The sequence below is a fragment of the Lagopus leucura genome, unplaced genomic scaffold (genome assembly GCF_019238085.1).
Source record: "Lagopus leucura isolate 7727_CA_CO unplaced genomic scaffold, USGS_WTPT01 Super-Scaffold_100001, whole genome shotgun sequence".
NCBI classification, from domain to species: domain Eukaryota; kingdom Metazoa; phylum Chordata; class Aves; order Galliformes; family Phasianidae; genus Lagopus; species Lagopus leucura.
In genome coordinates this window covers 44657069-44680276 of record NW_024962262.1, presented here as the reverse complement: position 1 = coordinate 44680276, position 23208 = coordinate 44657069, and the positions used below count along the sequence as shown (strand labels likewise).

Here is a 23208-nt window from a genome sequence, read left to right as displayed (position 1 = left end):
CCTCACGTTTTTCTCGGGTCTTCCAAGTTTTGTTTTATCTTACCGCCAGAAATTGATAGGAAAGGATTTAGCCTTAATTCAGGTGTGAAAATAGGTAAGGTTCTAATTGCCTAAGATAACGCGTGCTCCATGAAAAAGGCTGCTGCAGCATGAAGTGTTAGTTTGGGCTCCACCACCTGATACTCAGGCTACAATCTGAGAAAGCCATGAGTGGCATCATTAATTAATGTTAAATTGAGGCAAAAGATTTTTTGCCTAATAAGCGGACAGCCATAGAGCATACTTGTATTGGTTAGCATGCACGTGTGAGCATGCACAGGACTACATGTATTATGCAGTAAAAAATCATCCACATAAAAGAAATTATCAGTATACACCACTATATTTGTCAATACGGCAAGTAAAAGGAGAGACACCAGTGAGAATAAATCAGAAAACTTTACCCATTAGCTACTGCAGAAGCTTATCTACAATCCCCTGTTGCAAGTGGGGCCTCAAAAAGGATACTCAAATCTCTTTTAGACCGGAGCTATGCAGGCAAATCTCTGTGCTGCTTTAATGTTTTTTACTCACAAGAAAAGCCTTGTCCTCCAGCAGCACAGCTGAGCTGGAAGCGAATTCAAGGTCATTACTGTATTAGCTGCAAGAGGACCCCTGCAACCTAGCAGGATCTTGAAGGCTGCAAGTGGAAAGCTGCCCTAAGCCCGAAGAAATATCAGTTTATCTTATCTCCCTCCACACGGAACACTGAGTCAGCTCCCCTTCAGCTCCTGGGGCTTCTCACACCTCACAGTCAGTGCCCTCAGCAATGTTTGGGAGCAGAGGGCAGCCCCTCCTCGCGTTCCCCCTAGCTGGTGGCAGAACTCTGTGGGGAATCTCCCACAAAACCACCTGAAGTGTGTGTTGGGTATGCTCATGAAGGCAGCACATCTCTGCTGGAGGCAGCAAACTTTTGGGTAGCAAGCCCAGAAATGACAATCTTAATGAATGATGCTGGCCAAATGAAGAAAAACAGGTGGTCTCATGAGCGCAGCTACTGAAGCCTACTGGATCCTTCAGGAACAAGCTTCTGTCTCTCTCATCTACACTCATTGAACGGTTTTAAAGTTATCAAAACAAATCTACAAAAAATTTTCCAATTATCATTCACTTATCACATCACATGACACATCACATTATCATTGCTTCACGCATCCACCTTCACATAATATCCAACTTGCCATAATAATCCTCCCTGCTTATGAACAATCATACAATCATTAAAGTTGGAACAGACTTCTAAAATCACCTAGCCCATCCATCAAGCCAACGCCATTATGCCTGCTAAACCAAATGGCAATGCTGAAGTCAAAGTTTACGCTAAGGAACAGCAAAGGAACCTGGTTAGCGTAGGGTTAGGCTTGCACTTATCCCAAGCCCATGACTTACCCCAAGCCAGGTTCTCATTCAGCAGAAGTGATGCACACACTAATTACAGAGGTAAAGATACCATTTTGTTATTATCTCATATGAGAAGGGTCTTTCAATCACCAGATGACTTAAACCCAAATTACCACATGGACAGAGATGTTATTCCTACCCAATCACAATGGAAGCCTTGGAAGGTATGAGGCAAGGTACTACTCTCTAAAACTCTCTGGGGATTGCAGAGAGGTGGGGGTCAGCCTCTTCTCCCAGGTAACAGTGATAGGACGAGAGCTAATGGCTCCAAGTTGCACCAAGAGAGGTACAGGTTGGATATCAGAAACATTCTCATGGAGACTGGTGATGGAGTGGCACAGGCTGCCCAGGGAGGTGGTGGAGTCACCGTCCCTGGAAGTGTTCTGCTATTGTGTGGATGTGGTCAGTAGGCATGGCATGGATGGGCTGATGTCTGGACCAGATGATCTAAGAGGTCTTTCCCAACCTTAACAATTCCATGAGTCTAAGGCACAAATTAGTACAGTGAGTAAAGAGTTATGCATCTGCTTAGTACAAGTACTGTTGTCAAGTACGAAAAATAAAGGCAAACAGCAAGAGCACATTCAAAGTATCCCAGGAAATGAAGCCGCCTCCCCAGTGGAAATTAAAGGCCAATTCTGCGAAAGAACCAGCTTACAGGAAATTTCCCCACACTAAGATGCAAGATGGCAATGCATTCCTGTATACACTCCCTGTATATGGACCATTGTTTGGCAACAAGGAGCACTCCTGATTTTTCTGAAGTGGGCCTCCTGACTATTTCTTAAGTGAGATGAGATGGATGAGGGAGATTTTTTTTTTAATTCCTTTGAAACATTCCTCCCTTTCAACACTGTCTATTGTTAAATTAATTTGTACAGACCCCAGTGGCTCAGGGGTCAGAATGGTTCAAGTTGATGTTCTAAGCTGTGCACTGTTATGTTAAACAGGGTTTTTCTTGGCTGCAGCTTTGCAGTGAGAAGGTCACCCCAGGGTTATTTGGGGTAGCACATGTTAGTTGTGGGCAACCATTCCCAGAGGACTGAGAATCAGATGGGGAGGGGAGTTATTTGATGGAAGACTTTGGCAGCCTGAATGCTCCCTTAGTCTGTGTCATAGTCAGCTAATTCCAGGGTATTAAGAAACCTCTGGCACAGGGCAAGACAGCTGGAGGCTGCATTTCCAGGGTGGGGAGGCACGCTCATCCTCTCCTGTGGGAAATACCAAATTGGTTTTAGCATTATCAGATCATATCTGTGGTGCTAGCTGTACAGTAGGCAGCAACAGACAGGCAAGCCTGTGGGGAATGGTGACTGCCAAAATATGTATACTAGTCACTTGATGGCCCATGCACTTGTCTTATTGGCTGTGATGAGGCCTCCTAATTAATGAATCTCTTCTGGACAACTTCCTTGTTAGTCCCAATAAATCTGGCAATTTCCTCCAGTGTTAAATTCAGCTGAGTCAAGTTGCATTCTGTATTACTTGTGGCAACTTAAGAAAACATCTTCTGAAATGAAGAAGAAACATCAAAACAACTTAAGATTTTTTCTTTTTATGTTCAACATTGCTCAGTGCCTTTTTAATATATCTGTTTATCTTGTTCTTAGGGGAGATTCCTTGGGAGGGACAAATGATAGCACTGCTAACCTGAGTCATTTGTTTAATGCATGGCAAGCATCCCAAGCTGTAGCATCAGGTTTCAGTTTGCTCTTGGGGATGGACATAGGCAAGCAGGTTGCCTGTCTTCAGGTTCTATGACAAAACCTAGGTTTTTGAGTTGAAGGGAGATAGTGGGGATAGTAGGGAGAGCTTTCTTTTTTTTTTCCCCATTTGTTACTAATGACCCATTTCCAGTAGCTCAGGCTGTAAAACAATTACCAAACATAGTGAGACTTGCAGTAAAATTCACTCAAGCTGGCAACCCAGCAGCTGGAGAAATGCTCAGTGGGGCTTCTGCCAAGGAACGCGTCCCAGATTATTCTGTAGAAGCACAGGGACTTAGAAGTGTAAATCTCCAGGTTTTAGTGAGAGGTCAAAGCTATTTTCTGTGCCTCTGATACCCTCCCTCCACACCATCATCAAGTTCAAACTGTCTGGCACTGGGGCCAGCTATCGCTTTCCTACAGGCCACACACAGCACCTCCAGCACAGCCCAGAGATCACATACACATACGTGAGCATGGGTTGACAACAGGGAAGTAGAAATAACTGTACTCACTCTTAGCCCCACATGCAGGCTTTGCCAATGGCAATGAACACCACAGCATCAACAGCCATGGAAGACCTGGTACTGCAGGGACTGCCTGCACCTTGCAGGTCAATCTCCATCCACCCGACTTGCCACACTTTTTCTCACTCTCCAATTTACAGTGGGATTCAACACTCCTGAGAGTGAAAATGCCATCTCTATCTTCTACAGACTGATTATGAGCTGACCACAGTCTTGGTTTCAAAACTAAAGGTTTATACAGAAATGCACGTTAACATTCAGAACAACTTCGCAGTGAATCACTTCCAGGCTCCCCAAAAACTGCAAAGTGGTGTAAGTATCATACAGTTGCACTGAAAAGTAATTCTCATTACATACTTGGCACCTATTGTACCTACCTTTCCAGGTGCCCCTCATGTATCCATGTACTACGTATACTCAGCCCTACCTACATGTGAGCTCTTAAGCCATTAGCTCTTATCAGACCTCTGCAGTGCCCTGGCTTTGTTCACAGCAAGATGGAAAGGTTCAAGGCTGCTTGACACTACACTACGTGTCAGCAGTGCCTGCTTCCATGACAGGATCAGATCATAAAGCAGCCTATGTTCATCCCTGCACTACAACTATGCATCTTTGACCCCCCCTCCCTCCCACTCCCAAACTGCAAGTAGTACTGCAGAGTACTACTCATTCCCAGAGGATCTGATCAGCATCAGGCTCCTGAGAAGCCTAATCCTGTGCATTTGCAGGAAAGAGCAAGCTGGCTGGAAATAAGAGAGAAGTATAGAAACAAAGGCATTGGATTGATGACCATCACTTTTTCTCTGATCTTCTATTTATTCCTATGCACCTTGTTAAGGTATTTACTCTTACTGTCAAGGGAAGGTGCATGATAAAGTGAGCACACAGAAGAAAGGAAGCAAGAGGAAGGGAGAGAGAGAGGTTGGGATGGGCAGGAAGGAAGTCCAGTTGTGCACTGGGCAGGAAAGCTGGGGTACCACAGCACCAAGGAACGAGAACTGAAAGGAAAAACTTCCTCCCATCAGAATCAGCAAATCCATCAGGTGAGTCCCCCTCATGCTGGCAGAGAGTCTGTCCCAGGAATCCTGCCCCGTGTCACCCAACCAGTAGACAGCCAGCATGCTCCTGTAACAACTGTGAGGTCTGGGTGAACAGCAGGACCCCTGCTCTCCTGCAAACCCATGCAACACTAGGGACTGAGCTTTGCAATGGATTAGAATCCAGAACAGCTGCACACATTTTTCCCTCTTCCACCTGTGAACGTCACTTCACACACCATGCAGAGATGCTCCAAACTACAGCTACGGTCTGCAAGACTGCAAGCAGAAGCAGGAGTTGCTGCCTATCTTCAGCACAGCCTGGTTTCTGGTTTCTGCAAGACTAATCCTTCCCTGCCCATAGGAGGTTTTAATCCCTTCCTCCCGCAAAACTGCAGTTTAGGAGCAGCCCATGCCAATATACTGATGTCACGTGTAACCAAACATGATGGCATCAATTTCTTACAGCCTGAAACAAGACAGAGAGACAGAGAAATGGATAGTTTACTCAATGTCCAATGAAACGTAAGAAAAAAGTTGAGACAGTACATATAACCATATTTGGCTTCTCCCCACTATTTTTGAGAGACAGCTTTTGATACTGTACTTGCAGAAACACATAATTCAAAAAAGGAAGGAAGTGCTTTGAGGGTGTTTTATTTAAAGCTTGACAGGATAAACGAATCACAGTCTCATTAAATCACACAAATCTCAGACTGCACACAGGACTAAACCACAAGAAATGGGATGTTACAAATCCTCATGCAGTTCTACACCGCGAGCACAACAGTTCATTTTATTTCTGCTCTTGGCAAGGTTAGGATAAAAGACATCTTTTCTTTGCTCCATAAATGTTTTTAGATGCTACATTACTTGAACTTAACAGAGCAGTAATTGCACTGAAAAAGGGCAATCTGAATTGCTTCCTGAAAGATGAAAGCATTTATACCAACGTGCACACGAACAGAGAGCACAGTGACAAAAGATCTGTGTCAACAGTGCTAAGAAACCCCAACCAAACTCACAAACTGTTCCAAACAGGAATAATTTGAGAACTTTGGCTTTCCACTCCAACACAATAATATTTCTGAGATATACTGAACATCTCTATCTCAATATACCAGTAAATCTCACATCCACGCAGTGAGACTCAGTAATGCAAGTCCTATATGCATGGAGTTTTGCTTTGCTCTTTATTACTTACTTTTTTATTAGGCTCTGGTCTGTATTTTTATATTTGTTCCAGAAAGCAGGCAAGCAGGCTCTTGTTTTAAAACTCTACAAAAGAACAATGGTAAATAAATTGTTCCCAATTTCTCAACTCTATCTCAAGCCAACTCCTATTTATTTATGTTAGCAACATAATTGTAAGATTGTAAGAGAGCATTCAGAAAAGTATCACTGTTAATATTTCATTTCTGTATTCTTACACACTTATAAACAACATTTCTTCTGCAAGCTTATTTGCTCAAGGCTAGAAATTTGAATGAAAAGTTTCACTCTGGAAGAAGCTCTGCCAAACTGAAGTATGAAGTCAGTTCAGCCCTTTTTACATTACAAATACAATCCAAAAACCAAAGTTTCCTGGACTGGAACACTTTTTCTCCTTTTTTTTTTTTTTTAATGTGTGTATATTTTAATACATAACATGGCTATGCTAATGAGAAGCCAACCTATACTAGCTGGGATGTTTTGTTTGGCTTCGCAAAACAAAATATAGTGATATTTGTACTTAAGGGTTTTTTGTTGTTGTTGTTGTTGTTTTTTCCTCTTTTTCCTCTTCCATTCTGGTACCATTTTATGCCTGGCTTAGGACAATATTAGTTTGAACTATGACAAGATCAACAGAAATCGCTTCTGTGGGAGATACAGCTGTTCGTAACCTGATCCTAACCACCAGAACTTGAATTTTACCTAACTGGAAACTTTGCAGAGAAATAGGATCTTTGAGGACTACCATCGTGGGATCAGCATAAGGAATAGTGTCAGATCAAGGCTGTTGGTTGGCTTCTCCATAGCTTTACCCTTTGTGCAGTCATTAGTGCCTACATGCTGTGCGCATGAAGTACAGCCAATCTTCTTGCCTAGAGCTTGCCATTCACTCCCTAGAAAGTATAAAGGACTTTACAAGGTGGAAAGTTGAACAAAAAAAAAAATCAGGGTCTCTGAAAGCTCTGACAGCATTACAACAGCGAGAAACTGAGGTGAAATGTGAGAGATAGCTGGCTGGACTGTGAGACAGCCGCATTCGTTGTTTTTGCTATAAGGGTTGAAATAACAGGATAATATTTTGGTTTAATCCTCGCGGGATACATCAGTGGAATTAGCATTTGGTGCTAATTTTAACCATCGTAAGAGACAATGGAATCTAAACCTTGGTATTTTTAGATTTATGGGATACCGTAGATGAAACTGAGGAATAGAAAATATGTTTGTTACTAAGATAGTTGGCAGAGGTCTTTGACATGCCTTTACCTCCAAAGGAAAAATTCTCAATTTAAATATTGACTTTGAAGTCTGAAGTTAATCAGTACCCATTCCCTCCCTGCAATACTTCAACAAGTGAAATTTTCAAGATTTTCATAAAATTCTTTATTGGGATTTCAAATGCTTGCTATGTCATCTTTGGTCTTCAGCCAACAGTCAGTTCTTTGTAATACTGCTGATTTCATTAAAAAGCCTATCTTTTGCATGCTCTGCATAGAAGAATATGATTCTCCTGGGGAAAAGGAGGGAGAAGGTAAGGGAAATGGTCTACCCCAGCAGAGAGAAGAAAGCACAGGGGGAGCACTGGGGGTTGCCTCACAAAAAGAAGCAGCTCCCTCAAGTCACCAATGGCATGCATTCTCTCACCATCCACCCTCTCAGGAAGATGCCCGAAACTTTATTTCTCCTTTACCACCATCTAGTGACATCCTGGCAACTGAGTAGGTGTGGGTGTAGGCTTCCTCCTGGCTGTTGCAAGGAGTAGCTGGGTAGCTAGAGTACAGAGTAGCCCACTGTTCCTTAGCACGATCACCTGCTTGCCTGCATACCCCATGAGCCTGTCTGGAGCCAGTGCTGGCATCTCTTCAGGTTCCTCTCTTTAATCACAGAATGGCTTAGGTTGGAAGTGACCTTACAACTGATTTAGTTCTAACCCCATGCTGTGGGCAGGGACATCTACAAAGTTAGGCTGCCCATCCATCCTGGCCTTGAACACCTTCAGGAATGGGACATCCACCGCTTCTCTGGGCAGTTCTGCGCCAGTGTCTCACCACTCTCTGGGTAAAGAATTTCCTTCTAATAAATAATCAAAATCTTCCCTCTTTTAGTTTAAAAACATTCCCCCTCGCTCTATGACCGCCCAAACATGTAATAAATCAGTCTTTTTTTTTTTTTTTTTTTTTAAATAGACTCCCTTTAAGTACTGAAAGGCTGTAACGAGGCCTTCCCAAAGCCTTCTCATCTCCAGGCGGAACAACCCCAGTTCTCTCAGCCCTTCCTTGGCACTATCCGTGGCACTATCTACCACTCTGGGAGCCTACTGACAACACTGACAGCAACCATTTTCAGAATCAGGAAAAATGTTGGTAAGAACAGACGAACTTCCACATGTGTTTGCCCTTGTCTTGTAAAATACAGCCCCAATCCATGTCTGCAGCTTTTAAGTGCTAAAGGCAAAGAGTAAGTAATAAAAAGAAGACAATTCACTGCCCTAAATCGATCAAAAGAAGGTTTTCTCTGCCAGCACAAAAAGAGAATGTTCTGAGAAAGAAATCTTTGTCTTAACATAGACTCCGTAGCAACACCCAATCCTGTCAAACCTATTTTGCTGATGGCTTTGCAGTCTTGTTCAGAGAATAAATGAATGAACATTTAGTCTGATGGAAGAGCTCATGCTTAATGTTATTAACATTTAGATGATTCCTTTTATTTCCTGATTTGCATCTGTATTTCAAGTCAGTAATGTTGATAGAGAAGTTTTAGAGTTCAAAATACTAAAGCAGATATGGGTATGCTACACAGCACCCTGCAAGCAGAGCAAAATTCACCCATTTCCATCAGATCCATTTTATTTTTTTTTTTTGAGCTAGAAGAAATGCACATTGAAGTTCACACTAAAGATGGGCATAAAAAGACAAAAAATGTACTGGCAGCAATCACAAATTATATCAAGCAGCAATGAGATTCTTGTTGTGGTCAACATTTGTCCTACCGATTATTATATGCACTGACTAACTGATTAAAAAATGTACCAATTCACTAAAGCAGAGCATAGGAACAGCGTATTTCCTTAATTCATTGCAACTTATACCTCATTTTAGTTATCTATGCATTGTATAATTCCACAGTATTTCCGGTAACTATAGTGAGTCACATGAATAAAAGTCCCTGAAACCTCATATATGGAACCTGGTATAAGCTCTGTGACCTCTTTCAAAGGTCTAGCAAAGAGTCATACTTCATGTTTTGCAGGAAGGAATGGCATAGCCCTGGGCATTCACATAAGCCATCCACACTTTGCTACAGAGCTATACTACAATCCTGCAGCATCTTAGAGTCCACAAGACTTTAAGACTTTACAATTCAAAGGCGAATTTAAGAAGAACTGTGTAGCAGATTGGTTTGCAATAAATGTAGCTTGTAAGTAAGCCAGATAGCCAGATAATGTCACGCTTTTGTCTAAATATGTTCAACTTTTACGAATTTCTTCTATTTTAGTTGCTTTTTGAGATTGTGAAATCTCTTCAGATTGCTCAGAAGACAGGAATTATTAACACTGAACTAATTTGTGATGGAATGGACTTATCATACTAACTACTGATAATTTTTTAAGCTTCAATTGTTAGAATTCGATACAGCTCTTTATGAATCCTGTCCAACATGCTTTCATGATTCTTAATGAATAGTATTTATCTGAATTATTTACTAATTACTTCCAAATTACAAATGTCCCTCAGGTATGAATCATTTTTGATGAAAGAACAAGCAGACTTGCATGATTTTTTTTTACAATGAGGAAAGAAATTAAAGCAACAGAATTTCTATAGATCAAGTGAATAGAAACATTGATTCATTTGAACAGTTTGCAAACTTTATCACCACATGCGGGTAAGCATTTGTGTCTATTAAACCTTCCGTGTCATCACCGTGCCAAGGTCTCTGTTAAAGATAACCACTAAAAGCTATGGCAAAAGCAACATTCTAGACCGCAGACACTGTAAATGTCACAGTCTCCGTAAGGATACGGAGTGCAGAAAAGCACATAGAGAATAATCACATATTTTCAAGCCATTTACACTGAACATTCCCAAGGGAATGCTGTAAGAAGCCAGCATTAGGTAACACACAGTTTCCTCTCCAGGAGTCACAGAACCCAAGTGTATGCAAATTCTAATCCATTGCTTCTCTGCCAAGCACACTGTTGTAAGAAACAAGTACACTGGTGTCTTTAGTATAAAATCAGTTTCACTTGGCTTGGACATCAGAAAATAGGGAAAAAAATAGACTCCTAGTATATGACATTTGCAGTCTGAAAGCACTGACTTTCCTGGAAAATGCAGCACCGTTAATATAATACACACTTTATGACTTTATGTACCTCTCTAGAGCTACTATTTCTGCAGCATTTCAGACATGACAGGTGAATGCTGACTCCATATTACAGTGGTGGGTATTTTTCCAGCATTACCATGTCACTATAACCACTCCCTGATTTTCAAAACCTTAGGAATATCAGCAATCCTATCTTGAACGCTCTCTAAGACTTATGAACCAGTCACCCTTGCTGTAAGTCTTGACCCAATCTGCCTTTATGTTGACGACATGATTTTTCAGCATGTCTGATTCCAAGTTATTTAACATTTTCCTGAGTGCTTTTCAGGTATGAGGCTTGCAATTTTCTCCTTTTGTAACCTCACTTCAGATGGGTGGAAAATGAGAGGCATATTTTGGTTAGAAAAGTATTCCATTTCAAAAATGTAACTGTTTCCTTTTGCAGATCTGAATGAAAAAAAAAAAAAAAAAAAAAAAAAAAAAAGGCAATTTCAGTTTAAATCCCATAGCCACAGTGCAACTGATGTGGTATCACATATTACTTTCTGAGAAATGAATGGCATGAGGTTATGAGCAATGCTTTTGTTGATCTGCTGTTACTAACCACCCTTCTCTGCAGCTGATTCCAAACAGTTTAGGAGAAGGACAAATCACATATAGAAAGAGAACTTAGCTTCACTGAGTTTTTGAGACAGATCAGACGTCTATCTTAGCCATGTTCAACTGCTTAATAGTCAAGGGAATGAATTACTATTGGCTGCTGCACCAACTAGCCATGGTACAGGTATGCTTTTCCAAGCACAGCGGGGGTTGCTGCAGCAGCAGCAAGCAATGCTGTAACATTGCAGTTCACCAGGCTATGCAGTTTTCTGTCCCTTCTCTCAGCTTGTGCAGTGGGTTTATAAGGTTCCTCAGAAACTTTCATCTGCAAGCATAGGATAAAGCAGCACCAATAGTAACTCAAAGCTTTGCAGTTTGGCAGTCTGCAGATTGCAGACACACTACTCCTAGAATCACCAAGACAATAAAAATGCATTTAAGGTGATTTCTTCCACAGTGGCCTTTCTTAGAGAAGAAATCATTCAAGGATTCTAAGCAGAACACTGAAAGAGACACACAGCAATGCCTCAGCTCAGTAATCAAAAGATGCACACTTGTACCTGTATGTCTTGTTTTCCACTTCCTTTTTGATAACTGTGGCTTCGCTAGAATTACCACCAGAAGAATTTTCAGGGCACTTTCAACTCAAAACAGTTGATATTTTAAAAGTGTAAGAGCCTGTGCTGTACGACAAAAGTAAAATTCTATGTCTACACTGTGTAGTAGCTGCGCCTTATTTATCTTATGACCTTGCAAACCCAACATATACTGGGTAACTGCAAGGTTTAATTATTTTAATTTTGTGGTTCAGGAGTTTTCAGCAGGGTTTCTCTATTGCTTGCAGCTTTTGCAGAGTGTAGTAGTATATCTGATCACTGGTTTAAACAGCAGTGATCACATTACACCCATCCTGCACTCTTCTCATTGGCTGTCTATACAGCAGCAGATTGATTTTTAGCTGGCTGTGTTCATCTTTTTAGAGCTCCTATAATAAAACGCCTGAGCAAATAGAAAACCTCTTGATGCGTATTTTATGCAGGCACTCTCTTTCAGGAATTAACCCATGATAATGTATTGTGTTCAATCTTTCTTTTGTACTGTGGTGTGTTAGGCAACAAGCTACGCCCTCCAGTACAGGTGGCAAACAGCACAAAGTCTGTCTGCACCTACTTAGAACAGGGCTCATGAAATTTAGCAAGCACCAGCAGATCTTGCCAGGAACAGACATGGGATCTTCAAGAAGCAGCACCTCCTGACTTCTCCAGAGTGCTTCCTGGTGCTTTTAGCTCAGGAAAGAAAAACACAATCAAGCATAAACATCAAACACTCTCAAGTGCTGCCTCAGGGTGAGGGCTCATTCCAACTTGACATCTGTTCTGCCCTGCTATAATGTGACTCAGTCAAATTAATTCAGTGTCTTTAAATACAGCACATTCAGATGCTTTTACTCATTGTCATCCCTTTGGCTTTACATAATGATAGCAAGTTTCTGCAGCATCATGCTTTGGTCCCCACAGCATCCAGAAACCAGCACCTGGAGTGGAAGAAAGGGATGGTACATAACAGGCCTAACTCCTATATAGAATAAAATCTCAGCCAAGGCATCCACAATTTGAGAAATAAGCAGCACTTCCTGGATGATATCTGTTTTCTAATGCCTATCTACAGTTCTGTAATTTTAGCAGCTACGCACTTCAGACTATGCTTGTTTAGAAACAAAGAAGAGCAGTTCAAGACCATACATGGAAAACACTGCTGCCAGTCTTAGGATATTGGCACTTTTGTGGCCTTCCATGGCAGGAGCAAGATGGACAAGTTAACCAACAGAAAATTTTCTTTCAAGTAACAGCCAGGTTGACAGAGAGACTCCTTTCTATCAAGCATAGAGGTGAAACCTGTATTAAACAGCAAGCTCTCAAACCAGATATTCTATAAACCTCTAGCCAATTATAACAAGGTGGAAGTAAGACTCTGCATCTCCTTCCCCTATGCATACAGAGATAATGTTTCTGTCTCATCACGTTTGCTCATACACAGCCCTACTTCATGTGGCTCCAAGCTATACTGTTCTGAATGCACACTTCCAAAAATAAAGAAATCTAAAATAAATAGGAAAAATACAATCAGCCTAAACAAGAAATAGCAGCAATCAATTAGGAAGGAATGAAGATCAGCTATGCAGAAATATTTCTAATGGAGAGATCAGCTTTCTGTAACAGCCTTCAGTTTTAACCTTCATAACTTCAACAAAGTAAAGCCCAGCCACATGAAATTTCACAGTCACGATCTTGTGCCAAGGAAAGCTTCTCTGGAAAGTTTGAGGTAGATTGGCCAAGGCATCTTGGAGATATGAGAGTTCCAGAAAAGTGTTCTCCATTTCTTGGACTGTTTCCTAATTTTTTTTGGCTCATCATAACTTTAAAATGGTTGGTTTAGACATTCCAAATTTGCTTGGCTACCATTGGTGCCTTGGAGTAGTTGTAGGCTATTTTATTAGTCAGTGTGGGTTTGTGCAAATTCTGAGCGGTGTTAACGACTGCCTCACGCTGGCTTGTATATACTGTAGACAAGTCAGTCTGGCCTAATGCAGGCTCCTTCATCACCTCATCAGCTATGCTCAGGAGGCAGTGCCAAAGCCCACAACCCTTCTTTCAGGTCCAACAGGGTGTAAGGACTTGGCCAGACTTGATGGCCTCCACGGGAGAGCTACATTATCCCAGGTTGAAGAGAAATGGTTCAGTGGTGCTTCCAAGCTTCGCCAGCATACCAAAGTGCTTCAGTGGAAAGCTAAGCACCAAGCATTGACACTTTTGTCCACTCACCACTCCTTCAATCCATACTTAGCCTTACTTTTCCAGAGAACATCCCCATAACTTCAAAGTTCCCCTCTTCTCTGTGGATTACTGATTCAATCTATTCTCCATTTCAATAGAAATTGCAAACTCCTTGCTGTGATCTCTGAGCTTCTTCTGCAGCTTATTTCCTCTCTCTGCTCCATTCCCTCAGTCTCTGAAGGCCTGCTGAAAATCAGAAGCCACATACACATGGTCACAGTACACCTCATTAAGCTTCTGGGTAGAAAACCCACGGGGAAGATCTCAGCCCAAGAATCAAATTTCCCCTGAGCAAACTCAAAGCTCTGACAAACCCAGGAAAGATTCTGAGTAAGGAATTTGCTCCTGGTGGGAATGGCTCTGTTCACAATCTCAATTTCGATAATAGATACTATGGCAACCTCATGCATCTCCTGACATAGCCTTTGGCACGGTCAACTGCTTCAAATAATTCTCCTGTCTTTGATATTCCCTTTGACAATGGGTATCACCTGCAGAGTCACCAGGAAAAAGAAGCATTGCACAGCTGATCAGTAGTGGAAAACGTCAGGACACTAAAACCACTTCTGAGTGAAGTAGGTTTCTACACAGCCAGTGTCTCAGTTACAAAGAGGCCTATTCTTTTTGAGATGCACAAATGCGTGACTCCCATTCATAGGAGTTATGCGAGTGCATCAAAAGCAGAATAGGCTTGAAAGTGCCTACATTTACCAAACACTGATCCCACACAGAAGAGCCTTTTAACAACGACACATTCTTTGACCTACTGCAACTTACTTCTGCTCTTCAGAAACAAAAGGCTTTGCAACAACCACAGCGCCTACATTTAAAGATTTGTAACATGAACACAAAGAAGTCCATATAACAATCTGCCCAGAAAACAGAAAGAATTGAAGTTTTTCCCACACTTCTCATCCAGTTATGTATTTGTCAGAGCTCTGTTTTGTCATCTTTTACATGCTGATAATCACAATCAAGCCAGATACGGCTTCAAGCAACCCAATCTTGTGAAAGGTGTATCTACCTATGGCAGGCAGTTTAGAGCCAAATCATCTTTAAGGTCCTTTCCAAAAACTCTACAATTCTTTGATGATACCACACTTTGCTTCTTGGGAGAGATCATGCAAATCTCTATTAAGGCTTACAAAAAACCTTAGAGTGGCTTGGCACAAACCTATGGAGCTCCAAGGAGAGCTGCAAGAGAGGTTCTCCAGGTCTCCCACAGAGCTCCTACTAGGATGCTCCTGTGCCCTCTGGGAGGATATGCTACACTGCTCTACCTCGCTGTCTCAGTGCATGAGCTAATGAAAAGAATATGAGGAGAGGTGCTTTCCTCCCCCAGTAATCCACAGAGGACCAGCCACAGCCTGACCCCAACTTAACACTTGGGCTGTAAACTTACTTAACACTTGTATAAGAATTTATTTTTTCAAACATACTGATGGCAGCATATGGCCCATCGACAGGTTTATTATTATAAGACACTTTTTCCACCAGGTTATAGTCTTTTTTATAAACATATGTTTCAGCACATAATAAAATCCCTAAGAACTCTTTCTGAAACATAATCACTATGCAGGCACGGAAACTACTTTTCAAGGTTTGTCGAGATAATGAAAGAAACAAATCTTTTAAACGGACTTCCAGTTCTCTAAATATCTTTTCCGAAATGTCTTTTAAATCAAAGGCTAGTAAGAGCCATGCATGTTCAAAAAAGAAAAAGGATGTATCTCCACTTTGTTAAAGCAGTCATTTTTATATTTTGTAAAACTTCTCCTTCCACTAAGCAGACCTTTTAACTATGCTTTAAATCAGAACATGTGTTTTATGGGTGAATGATAAGCTCCTGAAAAAAGGTGGCATATTATGTAGAAAATGTCAACACCACACAGCTACTGTCACACAAACTCATGAGTATAAAATTGCTCAATATTCTGTGCCCTTCAGCAGTGCTGTGTGCGGAGTCAAGGGGATCAGATTGTGGCCCTGCACCCCCATGTACTATGCTATAGCAGAGTTCAGTCTACAAGCATGTGGTCCTCCAAACCACATCTGTATTCGTAAGAAATAATGTTTCTTGTTTATGCAGCTATAATGCAATTTCTATACTAGAACTACAGTTTCCAGAAAGACCCTATACTGTACAATGCTTTCTTCCATAATAACAATATACAATTTTCTTCAATAAATTCCTGCGCTCCTCTTACTCTCAACGCTTCTATAATGCCATATGATATTTAACCCAAGCAGGCTTCGCTTTCAAACCAACTTTTTCAGTACATCAAAATATGACCTAACTCATGTACGCTTCCTAGGAGCTTTGCTTCCTACCACCCAAGTTTATTGTCTCCTTTTGAAAAGAGCCTGCAGCCAGAATACAAACCAGGAATAACACAACTTAAACCCACAGCCTACCTGAAGTCAGTGAGAGACCTCTTACCTATTTTAGGGGACTAAGGATTAGGCCTAGCATTTGCTGAAGACACTAGAGCCCTTCCAGACTGTACAACACATGATGCTTAATATTCCTTAGGCTCTTGAAAATATTTTGTAATTACTGTGAAAATTTCACTGGTATTTAGGCTGTTTTGGGGAAGAACGGGCACTTGGTTTTGTTTCTTTCCGCCTACAATGAGGTCGCCCAGAGAACATAGACACTTGAAAAAAAAAAAAAAAAAATCAGCCACTACCAGGTTTGAAGTTTAAACAAATAAAATAACCTCAATTTTATCATAGGCATACTATTGTAATTGGTATGCATGAGCATACATTCAAAGGAAACTCGTTTGTTAAAATTAATCACTGAGTTCTCCGCCAGACTATCACTAACTACTATCAAGTCTGGACGTGATCAGCTTCACCAGGAGATACAGCATACCCTCCCTAATGCTTCCACAAGCTGAAAGCCTAAACCCAGAAGCCTTTGAACAGTCTGCAAGCAATTCCAGCTGCAGCCAGGACCTCATCAACACAGTTGTGCACTCTACTACTTTCTACCTTCATGGATTAAGTCTTTATAGGAGAGACAGTGCATTGTTGGCCCTTCTCCACAAGCAGACAGAGCACTATTAGCAATCACACTTCGCTGTGCTGGAAGTGTTTGGAAACACTTAGCTAACAGGATGGGTTTTCGGCTAAGAGGAGGCATGATGTCCTCGTTAGCCACTTTAACAAGTCCTTTGACAAGGGGGCTGGTTCTGCTTAGCTAATTGCCACGGCTGCTTCTGGAAACCTGTCTATTAGAAACCACATTTCACAAGTGACTGAACAGCCATCAGATGGGAACAGCTTTCATTTATTACTGACCCATTTCACTACCACGGCATCAGGGTGAGATGCGTCATCTCCCCTTTCCAGTCTTGAGCTGAACAACTGCTCTGCATACTGAAACACAAAACATCAACAACTTTTTTCATATTTGCAAGCAATTTTGTTAAAATTGTGCTTTGAACCAGCATCTTCTTATTCAGGAACAAGTCTGACGACTAATACAATGAGAATACAGTGGATACTTCTTTACTGATGAAAGAATGTTGAATTCTGCATTTCTTGGTGATGTAAATACCTGAAGAATGAGGGCATTTTGGACCCTTACTATAGAACACATCATTATATATCTGCAGACAAAAGGTGTTTACATTGGTTCTTGTCTAAAACCTCCAAACCTTCAAAGACAGCATCACAGGTAGAAGACAACTGGTATTTTGTAGACAGTATCAGAGCCTTTGGCGAGGAACAGGTAAGACTGACCAGACCAAAAGTTAACCTTCCAGCAACAGACTGAAAGGCAACTCCACTACCAAAATAAGGAATAGCACTCAGAGTTACTAGAAAATGAGAAAGCTATAAAGATCCCTTATCAAATTTTACACCTGGTGACATAAACGGAGTCACAAAACTGCAGAACAAATCACCACATGTCACTAAGCCCTGCACACCTGGTGCATCATTTATCTTCAAGCCAGACCAACACACATTACAAGGGAAGGAGCAGCTTTCCTTCTCACAGTTAACCACCATTTGGTTCACATGATTTTGTGTTCAGCCTCCAGAGAGCACTCGCAGTCACTTTGCAACCCTAGCTATAAAACATCCAAATTTCATACAGTTTTATACAATTCAATACAATAAACAGATGACTGTACCAAAATGGAGGGGTACAATGACACACAATGACAATCGCAGAGCTACGCAGTGAACAACATTCACTTTTCATTTACATTTTGGAGATGCAGCCTTCCAGAAAGCATAAGGCAGCCACACGCATAACCAGCTGTGAGGGAAACCTCTTCACCAAGATGTAACAGCAAGAAGGGCCACCACATCCTGGAGCCCAGCTCTGCTGCAGTCCCTCAGCTCCCAGTGGCTTTCTGGCAGCATGGAAGAATTGGCCCCTCCAAAGCAATTGGCACAGAAGAGGGCTTTGAAGGCATGTAGACAAACATTCTCTGTCACAGCATCTGTTATGAGTAAGATCCCAAGGTCAAGGACCCTCATCAAGAACACTGACAACAGCTCCCTGACATTTAACTCTTCCAGCATTTATCCCTCAAGAAACAGCCAATCTTTGAGAAGTGTGCACAGCAAACATAATGATGTTGGCATGCTTTGCCCTCAAGGCCAAGTATCTGCTTACAAACATCCATGCTGCTTACAGTCTATGTAAAATTTCCAGGCCAAACAAAAAGAAAGAATCATTTATTTTCAGCATCTTCCCCAGATGAAGGAAAAACAGTTTTCAGTGCTTACACCACAGAAAAGACTGGATATAAAACAATTGATAACAAATATCAGTTTTTTTCCCCATTATTCTCAAGTATAAGATGGTAGTTGTATTCAGCTTCGCATATGATCTTGTATCCTAGATATGTCAACAGGAGTCCTACTGGAGGAAGATGGCATTCATTATGGAATTAATATATGCAATTAAATACACAAATAAGTTTTTGCTGCGTAGTGAAGAGTTTGCACAAATTCTTTGTATGGCAGATTTCATCTCTCCTGCTACTTCAACATCGCTGGAACAAATAACCTCAACTTCAGTAACTGTGTAAGAGTTCTAAAACTTTCAAGAAGAAACAAATCAATAGCAACTTTCCCACTTGTGCCATAGTTTTGATGGATTCTAAATATGAGGGGCAAGAAATAGGGAAGATCAAGACATACAGTGCGACAGCACGCAGAACTATTGCTTTGTATGACTATCAACAAAATCACGCAGCAAGGGAATACTTTTTGGCTTTGCAAATTGGAAAAGCAGTGGCACAGCTACAAACAAGAACCTAAAAAGTGCAAAGTTCAGGGGGGAAAAAAAAAAGCCATGCACACAGCTGCTCCAAAAATAGGCATGGTCAGATAAAAGTCTGAAAGCAATTATTTTGGCCGAATATTGTACACAGACCACTGCGCTAAGCTTCTATAATTAAACAAGACAAAAGGTCAGATGGTGCCTAACAAACCATTTACTACATTAATTACATTCAAGCGAGGCAGTCTAATGCTTCAAAATAACTAACAACAGTGGAAATAACTTAGGAAAGTATCTGATGCCGTAAATTTCTTTCCTTCCCATTCATCAGTACCAATGCTGGTAGCCAGTCTTTCTAGCACACTTGTAAAGCACAAAAGGCATACCGCTTAGTGTCAGGAAGAGCTATTTAAGGGCTGTAAACCTTTACTCAGAGGAACCCAGCAGTCTTACTTGACAAAAATTATTCCTGCACAACAAAAGTAGCGGTAATGCCAGATTTTGTGCTCCTTGAATCAAGTGCCTACGCCTTTGTTCCAACGTTACCGGGTCACCGAGTGCTCAATTTTTTTGTAGCAGTAACAACATTTCAACAGACCATCACAGATCGTACCCGGTTTCCTTCTGACCCTATTCCCCTCATTCGCCTTCACACTGATCACAAATCACTGGTATACATCTGCAGCTCTAACAGTATCTGAAGCAGCTTCTTATCAAGATAATTAATATTAGAGAGGTACTTAATGCATCTTGGCTCCTTTTAATGTCATTAGTAGATAAGTACAAGGAAAACGAGCCAACGCCATATGCCCAAATAGTTCACTGGAGATTGCCTGCCAATTGCAAACAGACCCCAGCAAATACAGAAAAGTGCCCAAAACACAGCCTGAAAATTACTGCAGAGAGATCTACATACAATTTCTGATGGGCAAGTAGTATTCCAAAGACTTATGTAAAACCTCACTAGTATATGAGTGACACATCCAGCATCAATTCACAATACTATCCTTAGGATGCTATCAACAGGATGCTGCTTGATCTTATTTCATTTCACATCAGCGAAATGAAAATGAAATCCATTCAATAGAATTAATTTCTATTTCCTTAATTTTTTATCTGCAAAACACTGCATCCAATTTTATTCATATACAGCTATCTTTAAGAGTGCAAAGGAAACAGTCACTGTGCAGATTTTAGAGGACAGAGATAAGGTCAACAAACTCATATTTCATACTTTGCTGCTAGGATGCTTACATACGCAACCTTGACATCCCTGTAAGCACATTCTGTAAAGTTTTTATAATACTTTTCCTACTTGTTTGGCCTTTCTGTCCCTTTCCTCAGCAGGAAACACATCACAAAACATAGATGCTAGAGATTTGTTGCAAAGCAGCAGAGCTCTACATTTTGAATGCATCCTCCAACTCTTTAAGTGCAGCGTGGACAATGCTGGGAAATCCTGTCCTCTGCCCAGATGAACTGTAGGAGAAAATAGTTTTCTTGCTACTGCATCAGGGGTTGGGGAGGTCCTAAACGCCATCACTGAAGACTTCTGCCTACAAAAAGCTCAAAGTCAACACTTCCCAAACAAATGGTGAGCAGAGCAAAGGTCTGCCAGGATGCCCAGTGTGTCAGCTGCAGAATTGGTGCTAAATATCCATCCCCCTGTTGGTGCGCACAGGCAGCCCCTCACCTCCAATCTGAATAGGCATCTCATCACATCTTCTACCAACAGCACAACTTCTGGTCTTAGCAAGATGCACACAAAACCAATGGGTAACCACCACAAATATCATTTAAATCTGAAAGCACTTACGAACAAGAAATGCCTCTAGGCTGTATTTAAAATAAAACAAAATAAAGAAAAAAAAAAAACTCTTCTAAAACTTGTAATAACTTCATCTGTACATGGAAAACTGCAGCAATTCTTCCCCCCTGCCCCGTCCAAAGCCCCCACTGTATCAAAACCAGCTGAATTACTTTTGCGTGAGCTTTCCAAAACAAATACGTAGACGTGTTAGAATTACCTGGATGCAGACACCTCGTCTGGCAAGTTTCATTGCAAAGGGTTAAAGATCAGAAAGTTTGCAAGACTGGAAAAAGGAAAAAAAATCACCCTGAGAAGCCAACAGAAACCTTAACCCCCAGGTCTGCCGCTCCTCCCCAGCCTGTAGGGCTGTTGGACTGAACATTTCCTTCTAGATGAAGCAATGAGATGCCTAAACCTTGCCCCAGCAGTTAGCAATTAAACTGCTCGAACGCGACACCTCGATGCATTCCCCCCCCCCCCCCAGTACCAAATGAAGCACATTGCCATGACGGAACACGCTACAGATGATAGCTGAGCGTTAGGAATGATAAAGCTCCATCTAACGATACACGCTGCCCACAGAAGCGATCCTTGCTGCTTATTAGCGGTAAATTCGCCGAGACCTTCTTTCTTTTCTCCTTTGAGGCTATCGATTTCTATATACTCATTACTTACAAACGCAGTCTACACAACACGGAACTAACAGAAAACCCCCTGAAAAGCAACATCAGGAAAAAAGAAAAAAAAAAAAAAAAAGAAAGAAAAAAAGAAAAGAAAAAAAAAAAAAGGAAAGAAAGAAAGAAAGAAAAAAGAATAAAAGCTCTCATTTAAATTCCTGGAAAGCAGCGCTCCTCTAAACGTATCTACTCAGGCTCCCGGAGCAGGCGAACCCTGCTAAGCACGCACGCACACACACCCTGCACGCTCCCCGCCTGGGAGCTGCTCAGCCACGAAGCCACTGAGCTGTGCCACCGAGAACCCACATGGCTTCGCCTATAGGATTTTCCTCATAGAAAACGCTGCACGGTAGAAACCCTCCCCCTTGCCCTCCCCCACTCCCGCCCCCCAACCAACCAACAAATAAATAAATAAATAAATGAACAAATAAAGGTGCCGAGGGTGCCCCACGTACCGCACCGCTGGGCTCAGGGCGCTGCGGGGCGCCCGCCCCCCGAAGCGCAGCAGCAGCAGCAGCCGCCGGGGCGCTCCGCCCGGCCGCCGGCCACCACCACCCGCCGCGGCTCCCCCCGCATGCTGCCGGCCGCACGCACAAAGCGCAAGGCGCGGGCGGCCGCGGGGGCGGGCGGCACCCCGGCTCCCCGCCGGATAGCAGCGACGCGGGAAGGGAGGGGAAAAGAAGCGAGCCGCCTCGCGCCACCCCCCTCAACCACCCGCGGGAGCCGCCCCCCGCCAAAGGACGGCCCCCCGAGCACCCCCCACCCCGCCCGCCGTTACCTCTCGGCCGAGGCAGGCATGCCGGCGCTGCCCCGGCTCATTGTTCGGGGAGGGGCGGCACCGGCGAGATGGGCGGGCGCTGCGGAGAGGGGCAGCCCGGCTACCCCCAACGAGGGCCGCGTGGGTCGGTTCCGCCGCTCCCGCCGGGGGGATGCGTGGGGATGGGGGTGACGGTCGTCACGGGGCTCCGATGCCTGGAGGAAAGTTGGAGGCGCGGTGATGTGCCCTGCCGGGCCGCAGAGAACGGCTCCGGCACTCGTGCGGCGTGGGAGAGCCGCAGACGGCTTTGGCTCTTGTAGATTAGGCTGCGTTAATTAAGGAAATATTTTAAGCCGAAAGGTCTCCAGAGAAGAAACGCTTTAAGTCGTTCGTAAAAGCGGGCAGGAACGCAAGGCGAGGCAGCGCCGTTCGAGCGGCGAGCACAAAGGAAGCGAGAGCTCAAGTGGGTGTTAGAGGAGCTCCGGTGAGCCCTGCTCGCACCGCTGTGCCCTACACCGATCGCCCCGCTGTGCTCGCAGTGCTTCCAGCCACAGAACGGGAACCGTTGGCAGTGCAATTGTTGCAATCCTTCCTCGCCTTGCTGAGCACTTAATACCTCACAGCGTATTTTACTGCCTTTGTTCGGATCGAATAGTGTTTTACTTTGCAAATGGCAAATAGCCTAAGTAAGTTTTCACGTACAGATAACTCTGCAGCGCTTAGGTAACAGTCATTGCGCCAGGTCTGTCCTTTAAGTTTGGGGAAAAGCATCCGGGACTGAAGCTTGATTGTGCCCACATTTGCAAAGCCCAAGATGATGAGAACAACGCGCCTGCAAAAGGCATGCCTGCAAAGTGAGAAGCAAGTGTGGAGAGCTACGCAAATAGTAGCAAAGCAAAAGCGATGCAGTTGGCTGAACTGAGATGCGGCTTTGAAAATAGAAGGGGAGAAATGGGTGTGAAAGGAATGCACCATCGGGAATGGGTTAACGTTTCAAAAGATGAATGTTGAGTTAGCCCTCCATGCCAAAAGCA

The 23208-nt window shown here is 42.7% G+C and overlaps 1 protein-coding gene across 2 annotated transcripts in view; it reads right to left on the bottom strand.

Moving 5' to 3' along the window:
- The window catches only part of ST6GAL2 (ST6 beta-galactoside alpha-2,6-sialyltransferase 2), a 50834-nt gene extending 28577 nt beyond the window's left edge, over positions 1-22257 (bottom strand). Inside the window, exon 1 of one of the 2 annotated variants that reach the window (XM_042868211.1) lies at positions 22196-22257. The gene's annotated coding sequence lies outside the window, so the exon portion shown is untranslated. Of the gene's footprint in view, positions 1-21872; positions 21909-22195 lie in introns of those variants that run through there. The other variant, XM_042868210.1, reaches the window with a different exon arrangement.
- Between the last annotated feature and the right edge of the window lie 951 nt (positions 22258-23208).